Source organism: Miscanthus floridulus, chromosome 15 (genome assembly GCF_019320115.1).
Source record: "Miscanthus floridulus cultivar M001 chromosome 15, ASM1932011v1, whole genome shotgun sequence".
In the NCBI taxonomy this organism is placed as follows: Eukaryota; Viridiplantae; Streptophyta; class Magnoliopsida; order Poales; family Poaceae; genus Miscanthus; species Miscanthus floridulus.
In genome coordinates, this window is record NC_089594.1 from 32,556,470 (window position 1) to 32,563,124 (window position 6,655).

Sequence of the window (6,655 nt, forward strand, 5' to 3'; positions counted from 1 at the left end):
ACAATTTTAACAAAGTGGTACTACACTTTGTTTCCCAAAAACATACTTAAAATTTGGCCAAAAACATTGTTTCCCAAGCAAACTTATACCTGAAAAATAAATGAATCTTAATTTGGCCTTTGAAAAAAAAAGAAACGGCCCAAAACAGCCCTTGATTCATGCTCCAAACGTGCGGCCTGCTAAGGCCCGTGCGACTCCCTGAAGCCCAGCAAGGGCCCAAACAGGGAAACCCTAATGCCAAAACGATAGCAGCCGTTGATCTCAATCTAATGGTCAGGAAAAGAAAACCACATATATAAGCTAATGAAACCCTTGACAGCCACGCTCCTCAGTCCTTACACTCTTTTTCTCCCCATCGGCCGCCGCTTTCTCGCTTCTCACGCACGGAGGCGCTAGCGGCGGGTAGCCCTGATGCGGCGTGCGGATGTAGCGGCCCAGGCGGGCGAGGGTGGCGCGTGCGGATGTCGCGGCTCCGGCGGCCGATGGTGGCGCGCGGATGTAGCGGCCCAGGCGGGCGAGGGTGGCGCGTGCGGATGTCGCGGCTCCGGCGGCCGATGGTGGCGCGCGGACGTCGCGGCATAGTGAGGAGCCGGTGTTGCCATATTTCCTGAGGAGGCTGCCCGAAGACGCTGCCGCTCATGGCCGTCGTCGTTGCAGATCCGTCGATGTAGGGTCGAACCGCCCGTACGCCCCATCTCCGACGAGACAAGGCGCGGCTTCCGCGCCCCCACCCCACCCCACCCCACCGTCGTCTTCAGCGGCGAGCGGACGAGGCACGGCCCCCCGCGTCCTCGACCCTCCCGGGCGACTCCATCACCAATCCGGCGTCCACACGTCCTCCTCATTCAGTCCACACCAAGGTGAGCCCCAACCCTTTACCTCAGGACAATTATTTCATCAGTGGTTGTATTGATGGGATGGTACGTATTTGGGATGTTCCTAGATGCTTAGTCGTGGACTGGGCTGACAGGAAAGAGATAATTACTGCAGTCATAAATCATAGCCAGAGTTCATGTCCTGCTCGTAAGAAACAAGCATCACCTTATATTATCTGCCCTTTTGTAGAAACAAGCAGCACCTTATATTATCTGCCCTTTTGTTACCATTAAGATTTATTGTTTTTAAGCTAGATTATATCAGTATAAGTTACTGATTAGGATATTTGACTATTGGGGAAACAGTAAACTTTTTAAATGACTTTATAAGAAGGCATAATTTCTAAGAGCTGTTAAACCGTTCTCTTTTTTTTTTTTTGTGTAGTATAAGAATCATAATTTCCTTAGCTGCCAATTTGTTTAATGGACTGAAGCATGATGATGCTTATCAAAGCTTATGCATAACCAATTTCTAATTCATTGTCTATTGCATTATTCAGAAAACTATCTAGAGATGTCCCAAGTCCCTCTGTATGGCAGAAAGAAACCTTCGCTTAAAAGATTAATTGGATTCCTGGTATGGAGCTATTGACATTGTTCACTCTTATACACTCGATCTTCTTATATTGAGTATTCAGTTTATCTTTATGGCCACCGATTCTTATAGCCTTTTTGATTTCTTGCATGAACAGTATTGCCCATCTGATCCAAAGGAACTGATGGTGACATCTTGTGACTCAAAAGTTCCATTCTCGATGGGGTTCATGTCATTTCCAGCTACAAAGGTACTAAGCAGCTCTTCTAAGATGGTTCTTGAATTAATTGTTGACACATTAACATGCCTTCGTTTGTGCTGTTCTCAGGATTACGAAGTACAAGTCAAGACCCTGCAGCATTTACACCAGATGGAGATCACATTATTTCTGCTAGCGACGAAATGCGTATTGCTTGTGCTGTGTGTTTGTGTAAATAGAGTCACATGGCTGTGTGCTTGTGCTGTATTGCTTGTGGACCAGAAGTTGTATGTCGTCCAGTGCCAAATGTTTGGACATTCTTATGTATTTACCTGTGTTGATGCAAACAAGACATCTTTGTATGAATTAGATTTGTGTGTGACTATAATCTATTTATATATCCATGATTGTGTATTATATTTATATTTATGCTGGTATATGTCCATGATTCTGTGCATTATATTAAATATATTTGTTTATTGAATCATATAGAAAACAGTTCTTCTGACAGAAAAATGTATTTTTTCTGATGGCTAGAAGTCGACAGGAAAAAACAAACACCGTCAGGGAAAAAAATATTTTTTTGATGGTTTGACCAACGAGAAGGTGAATGTCCTTACAAGGAAATTGTTTTCCCTATCGGTGGTCTATGTTTTTTTGTCTGTTTGAACCGACAGAGTGTATTTTTCCTGACGGTTTCTAATTGTCTTGTCGGTTCTTCACTGTCAGGCAAATAAAAATTAATTTGCCTGATGGTAATTGCACCGTCAGAAAATTTCAACTTTCCAGTAGTGATGCGTGGATGGTTACTACACGCATCGTTTACTTGAAGTTACATGTGACTTAACGGAACCATTTTGTCTTATTTTTTTCCAACTACAAATTTATCTACGGCCCATGGGAATTTGGGCCACCAAAAGAACGAAAAGGATCTTTAACTGCAGTGGTAAAAGATGGCGCGATGGAATCCCATATATGAGCATAAGGCATTGCAAAAAGACTCTATTTACAATGGAGATTTCAAACATTAAAGCTGGTCACGTTATGTGGTTCTTCCTGCAATGAGTATAAGTTAACTGTTTTGGAAACATATGATGATGATTAATTTCTACACTAAGCTTTTAAAGAATATGCATACTGTGATGATAAAATAACTCAATGAAGGAATTTGCATTGAAGGTATAATTTTTAAATAAGTAATTTTCAATTTAATAGAACCTCCAAAAAGAATATAAAGTAGATATATATAATTTATATGATAAAGAAGGGATAAATAATTACTGAATGATTCCATCTAGCTCCCATTAATGACATCATAAATGTAAGGGATAGATAATCATCTATGTTGCTTAAGGTTCACACTATTAATTGTACTCTAGTTTTGTAGTGAGGGACAGATACGTCAATGTACATACCCCTGATTACTACTATAAATGGATCCACATAGCTGTCACACAACTCATCTTAAGCAAACCAAGATCTCACCAACAACACTGCTTCAAATCATCTTCCCCATCCAGTTAAGAAACTATCGATGGAGAAGGTACTAGTTTTGATTGTTGGTGCAGGTCCATCGGGTCTTGCTGCAGCAACATGCCTCAGTGAGCACGGCATCCCGTATCGCATCGTCGAACGCGAGGATTGCAGTGCTTCACTTTGGCGCAAACGCACATATGATCCGTCTTAAACTGCATCTTGCCAAGGAGTTCTGTGAGCTCCCTCACATGTCACATCCAAGTGATACTCCTAAATACATCACCAAGGAATTAACAGTTTGTGAGGTATGTTGATGAGTATGTCGACCACTTCAATATTTTCCCCAAGTATAGCACTTCTGTTGAGTCTTGCGAGTATGACGAAGTGAGCAACTGTTGGGACGTCATAGCACGTGACCTGGTAAATGGCCAAGTGACTGAGTATACAGCTAGGTTCTTAGTTGTAGCCACAGGAGAGAACAGTGAAGGAATCATTCCAACCATCCCTGGGCTACATGATTTCCCTGGTGATGTCATACACTCGTCAAACTACAAGTCATGGAAACTACGCCGAAGGGTCCTAGGTGATGGAACTCAGGCATGGAGATTGCTTATGATCTTGCCTCCAATGGAGTGGAGACCTCCTTGGTTATCCGTAGCCCGGTATGATTCTAGCTAGTACATAAATTCCGTCCAGTTATGTTGATTATTGTTTTCTCATGCTAGTTGTAATTAATACAAATCATGGTATGCTTTTTATTAACCCTGCTCTTATTTTCACCACCTGAATCCATACAGGTGCATGTTATGACCAAGGGTCTGATTAACTTGGGGATGAGGCTGCTCAAATGGCACCTTCCTGTGAAATTTGTGGATTTCATTATTTTGACTCTTGCAAACATCCGATTTGGTGACCTCTCCAAATATGGCATAGTCAGGCCCGATGTGGGGCCGCTTCTTCTCAAGGCAAAGACTGGCCGGTCAGCAGCCATAGATGGTGGCACAACTCAGTTAATAAAGGCAGGTGTTATCAAGGTGAGCGCGTGAATTCTCATCTCTAGGCCCAAAAAATAAAAAAATATACTATTTGAAGTTGATAAATAAATTTTCATGGTTTATGTGTGGCTCAGGTGCTTGGGCGAATATCTTGCATCAGAGGAAACACAGTAGAATTTGAGGATGGAAAAAAGAGCGACTTTGATTCTCTTGTATTCGCTACAGGGTACAAAAGCACTGCAAACACGTGGCTTAAGGTATAGACACATATATTAGCTGTCATGACATGGAAAGTAATTACTTTAATTTTTTGTCAATACTCCAAGAGTGATGGATATTTTAAAAAACATTTAATGTATGAGCTACACCTTGCCATGCATGCATATGATGAATCTAGCATGATTTGATTCAGTATACTTACAAGAGGGTCAGTTACTATAAAAGCATAAAATATACAAACCTCCACCACCACTTATAGGAAAGCTAGCTACATGGTTTTAGTTTTTTTTTTCTACTGTCTTTGTTCCAAATTATAAGACGTTTTGCCTTTACTAGATACGTTGATTCTGCTATGCACTTAGACATACATTATGTCAGATGCATAATAAAAAATATATCTAGAAAAGCCAAAACATCTTATAATTGGGAATGGCGCGTGGGAGTACAATATATAACCAGAACCTTGAGTACTGTTGAATTCTAGTACCAAAATGTCTCAAATTTCTTTAGAAAATGGATGGTATCATGTTCTTACAAAAGTTTCTGTGATTAACAAAATGCAGAATGGTGAGAGCTTGCTTAATGCCAATGGCATGCCCAAGAGGGAGCTCACCAATCCTTGGAAAGGCGAAAACGGCCTCTACTGTGTTGGGCTGGGAATGGCAGGGTTGGCTGGTATTTCTCGTGATGCAAAGAGTGTTGCTGCAGACATCAAGTCTGCTGTGGATTCGATGGGGCCATTTTAAGTGGCTTCTGCTGCTTTTCTGGAGTTAATAATAACATACCACCAGGAGATCAACTGCATGCGCTCGATCACTTTCTATTTAATTTCCCTAAGGTTGCTCCGATCCAGTGTGGTGCTAGTTTTGTTGGCTTGTGAACTCTTTATGTTCTACCGTACCGTACCGTACCGTCATGAGCGTATAATTTGTGTTTGTTGTTCCTTGATAGGAACTGTGTTTGTATATATGTGTGTTTCGTAATGGTGTATAATATATATGTGTTGTCATCTATGGTGAGTGTGTTCGTGTGCATGCTCTATGGTGAGTGTGTTCGTGTGCATGCTATCAGCCTGTTCGTTTCAGCTTATTCGCTCGTATCTCGCTTATAATCCACGGCTTGAACAATGTTTCTCTCTCACACCAAACCAGCCAGCAGTACTTTCAGCCATGGCTTATAAGCCAATTCAGCCGAAACGAACAGGCTGTATATGTTTCTGCGTTTGTACTATGTAATTCAAAAAAAGAAAAAGAAAAAGAAAAACATGGTGTGTAATAATATATATGTTGTTCAAATGCTATGGTATGATAGTAAATTATATATAATATGGCACCGCTAGCACGGAGTCTCGGGGATATCTCTAGTTATTTGACGGTCACTGTTATTTAGAAACAATGACCCCGTTTGCTGGTCTCAAACTTGGCTGAAAAACACTGTTTCGGCTGAATTGTTGTGAGAGAAAAATACTGTTCCGGCTGAAAAAAGAAGCCGAACAAGCCGAATATAAGGTAAGCCGAACAGAGCCAATATGACTCATTGCTCGCATCTTGTTGGTTACGTTCCTGGTGGCGCTGCTCATCTCACTCGCTCCGACGACGGTGCATGCAACAAGATGGACAACGGCCGCAGGCATCACGACATCTACAATTCTACGTGTACATCTTAAGTGACTCTATCGGACACCTGAAAACTCGTCCGCTAGCTAGCATTTTGCAGCCCCAGCACAAGCAGGCAAGCAGCACACACGCTGTTCTTCCCGGCCTACGGCTTTAATTTGCATGCATCCAGTACCCTGTAACGAACCAGGATAACTGAGGTATAGCATGAGGAACAACAGCAAGAACAAGAACGGGAAATGGACGGAGCGCGGCTGAATCCGCGAGGACGATTTGGTTATTCAGTTGGGGAGTTCGTTACAGAGTCGGTTCATACCCATTACAGAACCTGGGAAGCGGCTTATATGACCGCCGCTCCAGCCTTACAACTCAACGAGGCTCAAAGCCCACTACCATACTAGGCCCGCGGCCTGGAGAACATAGCGAAGCCCAAGTCCATGACATACCCCCACTGATCAATGCTTTAATTTGACAGGTTCTGCATAGACTTTTTCGGCTTATTGCTAAGGATATATCTCTGCTTGCTTGCTCATCGCGGTTGATGTCACGGAGCAGCGCTCGCGAAGAGAGGGGCCATTACTGTCCTACACACCGACAGCTCTGCAAGAAGGATTTCAACAATGCCAACACCAGGTCCTTGCAAACGCAGCAAGTCTGGTAGACAAGATTGTCGACAATGACTAATGGTCCAAGCATGGAGGTAACCACACGACCGAACGTGCACTAGAGTTTATGTTTTT

At 42.6% G+C, this 6,655-nt stretch overlaps 1 long non-coding RNA gene and 1 pseudogene across 1 annotated transcript; both read left to right on the plus strand.

Moving 5' to 3' along the window:
* Positions 1-341: 341 nt before the first annotated feature.
* LOC136509271 (uncharacterized) lies at positions 342-2,021 on the plus strand. Its single transcript, XR_010772303.1, has 4 exons — positions 342-860; positions 1,376-1,452; positions 1,568-1,660; positions 1,739-2,021. It is a non-coding gene; the product is annotated as an uncharacterized lncRNA (long non-coding RNA).
* A 1,122-nt stretch (positions 2,022-3,143) lies between these two features.
* Positions 3,144-5,045, plus strand: LOC136509610 (probable indole-3-pyruvate monooxygenase YUCCA10; annotated as a pseudogene).
* Positions 5,046-6,655: the final 1,610 nt, after the last annotated feature.